Genomic DNA, 3746 nt, shown 5'->3' on the forward strand with positions numbered 1-3746 from the left:
GATTAGTTTTCATTCTTCTAGAACTTCAAATAAAAGAAATATACAAGGTCTCCTCTGCTGTGTCTAGTAAGACTGCTGAGTTTAAAGTTAAGGATTCCAGTACAAATTCTTGTTCTTCCTCCATTTAGAATATAGACTGCCAACTTCAAAGCTGCTGTGAAGATCACAAGAGAGCATATGAGAAATACACTTTGTTGTTTCTTAAATAGTATATACTCATAAACACTTATTTCCAATTCAAAACAGAAATTGGATTCTAACAACCTTTGGGTGATGGTATAGTAAGTGATTTCTTTAAAAAATATATATATATATATGTATTTATCTATCTCAAGTTTGTACATTAACACATATTCCTTTTAAAATAAGTAAAGTCATTTTAAAATAAGCACAGGAGTCTACAGTCATGCCACCCTGAATAAGCCCGATCTCATCTGATCTCGGTAGCTAAGCAGGGTCGGGCCTGATTAGTACTTGGATGGGAGACCACCTAGGAATACCAGGTGCTATAAGTGTAAAAAATAAAAAATAAAAAAGTAAGCTGACAAGGTCCTTGCAGCAATCTGTGAGGTCAACCAAGGGTTGCCTCGCCTAAATAAATAAATAAATAAGCACAGGAATGTTAATCAACTCTTATTTTATATCATAACTTCGTTATTAGATTTTTATTTTAACGTTTTGTTTCAATAAATAATCACAATCCTCAAAAATGTATTTGTGCAAGACATGCATTGAATTTTACTCACCACTACACAAGAAACATCAGAAAATAAGATATAAGGATCCTAGATTATTATTTTCCAATTTTATAAATCTGAGGAATGCCTGAAACAGCATGAAATATGTTGCTGTGATGCTGTACTTAAGAACAAGTCACATCATTGAATACAGCACATGTAACTGTTCAGATGCAAAATCTAGGGGCAAAGCCTATGACCATTTCTTGTTTGTTTGTATCTCTAAGAGCCTCCATCAGTAGCCAGCACATAGCAGGTACCCAATGTTTGTGGATAAATCTTTTTTCCATATCAATCATGATGTCACATTTCTAACTTGACCATCTTGTCATCAGCTAGCCCCAAATGTCCCTGTTCTGATAGCAGAGCTTTACAGAGACCTCTGTTTCTCTACTTATCGAATATAACCTAGAACTGTTTTTAGATATGGGTACTACTGATTTCATTTTTACAAAAACTATTTAGCATCAATAAACAGCCCAGATAACTGAATGTTAATGATACCAAATATCAGCTATTTTATTAGACCTTTATTCTTTATAACTTACAAAATACTATTGTAGACTATCCATAATGGACACAGGACTGCAAAACCACAGAATTGTCAGTGGCTGTAACCAGTGGGTAGACTGGGAAGAAAGGGAAGAGCTATTTAATATCAGGAACCAAGAGAGAATGACTTCCTGGAATTAGTCCACGTAATCCTTCCCATTGCCGCAATGAAGAGAGGAAGAAAGCAAAGAGAGAAAGGGGGAGGGGGAGGGAAGAGGAGGAGAAAACATTGCCAGGAAATGTAACAGGGAGCAGTAGTTAGAATTCATAAAAGTTGCCCCATAGAACAAGCCTCTAGTTTCAGAATTGCACACATCAGTGTAATAGCTAACACAAATAGTGGGCAATACAATAGTGGCTAACATTTATTGAGTGGCTACTATTTGCTAGGCACTATATTAAGCATTTTATAAACATTAATTCTTTCATTTGTCACTACAGCCCTATGAGATCAAGGTTCTTGTGCCCCATTTAACAGAGGAAGGCCACTTATTTGGTGGCACAGCATAGCCTCAGAGCCCCTGATCTTAATCACTACATGCTCACTCTCTAACGACGGCTAGAAAATGACTACATGTAAAATTTGAATTATAAGCGATTACAATCAGACTGAAAATTCTCATGAAGTAGAGCAGGAGCTTTGAGAAAAGGAAGTGATTATTCAAACACATACTTGTGAAGAATGTGTAATTACATGGGACACTTAAGAAGATCAAAATAGACAAACTCAGGACAACAAGAGAAGTAGTTGCAGACAGGATAAAGAGGGAGACAATCATGCTTCTTAAAGTAACCCCCATTCCCTATGGGAAAATAGTTTGGTTAATACCAGAAGTAACATCTATGCTCTCTACTTAAAGAATTTAGCAAATAATATGTAGTTCAATCATTACTCCAAGTTTTGTTACTCTCAATCAATCCTTTCTGCTATCATTATAAAGTCCTGAATAAAGGACCTACTGCCAAGGATGGTTGAAATTCGGTATCAGAACCAGGTGAACCAGCCCGAAGAAATGAGCCCATGTAAAGAATTGCACCTTGACAAAGCTTATTTCCATCTGAGTGTGCAACCGTGAGTCCCTTTTGCACCATTATCTCTTTGAGCCGTGCAGCTGAGAACAACAGAAAAATACTATTATTATCCTCATTTTATAAGGAAGAAATAGAGGCCGAGAGATGTGAAGGGAAACACCTAAGTTCACATGGCTCACGGGTCCTAAACCTGCCACTAGAATCTAGGCTTCTCCAGTCCTCCAATCTTGACCCATTATAGTGACAATTTCTCGCATGTACTCATAAGCAACAAAGCTGGCTGATTTGGCCTACCCTCTGGTGGGTTACCAGTGAGCAGTGCAGTATTCTAAAAGTGGACTGAGATAAGAAGGTAGAGCTGCTAAAACAGACTTAGAAAATGCAATAGTCATATTTTTAGCACTTAGAATGTACCAGAAGTATGCCAAGTGCTTTATATGTACATTACCTCTACCTATAAAACATCCCCATGAGGGTTATATTATTAGCCCTATTTTTCAAAGAAGAGATCTGAAGGTGAAACCGGTTAATTTACCAAGGTAACAGAATCCTGTATGACTGGGAGTTGCGTGCTCCAGCCGGAACTCAGCCCTGCCTAATGAATTCACAGAGACAGGAACTCCAGGCACCCTTAGTGACATGGACTGCCCATCCTGCGGTCAGCATACCCCCTCCATACATGGTGTTCCACGCTCCCTCTCTTCTCACCTGCCAGTTCTGAACAAGGTTATTTCTTTTTGTTGTTTCAGTCTTCACTTTGATGCAGGAAATCCCATCAGGCTCTGGGAGATTAGTGTTCTTCTGATGCTTTTGTGATATTCCCCTCCCTTGATTCAGAAGGAGCCAAAGCTTATTCTCTTTTAGGGAATGTTTACTAGGACTCACGGTGGGGCCTAAAATTTAAGAAAAATAATGCTTTAATACAATATTTTTAAAAATCAAAATTAATGTAAAAAAATCTATTTTAAATAAAGACGAGAGATCCAACCCCACACCTATACCACCCACCCTACTCCCCTCAGCAAGCCCTAGCCCTGTTGGATTCTATCTATATTTAGATTCTTGACAGTTTGTGAATGTTCTTTGCACTGATTATTTATTTTTTTAAATATGACACTAAAACATTACATATCTTGATGACGGAGTTTGGGTTTTGCGGGGGCGGGGGGGTGGGGCAGTGATGAGATCTGATTAAATTTTGTGCTCGAGGCCTCACTCACCTCACCCAGACTGAAACATAAAACACAGAATCATAGACGGTGGGCCCTGAATTCCAGTTCACAGTTTTCCCGTGTCCCTCCCTACCTCCTCTCATGTTAGCTGTTCTCCATGTAACCCCCACCGAGTAAGTGATGGCCATGTGCATTCATTCAAGTTCATAGTTGAGTCATGGGGTTGAAGAAGGAAAGAAAGTCTTCTCTACCC

The 3746-nt window shown here is 38.5% G+C and overlaps 1 pseudogene; it reads left to right on the forward strand.

The window, feature by feature from the left end:
- The first annotated feature begins 396 nt into the window (after positions 1-396).
- Positions 397-515, forward strand: LOC120589095 (uncharacterized; annotated as a pseudogene).
- The last annotated feature ends 3231 nt before the right edge of the window (positions 516-3746 follow it).

This window comes from Pteropus medius, unplaced genomic scaffold (assembly GCF_902729225.1).
Source record: "Pteropus medius unplaced genomic scaffold, Ma_sr-lr_union100, whole genome shotgun sequence".
NCBI lineage: Eukaryota > Metazoa > Chordata > Mammalia > Chiroptera > Pteropodidae > Pteropus > Pteropus medius.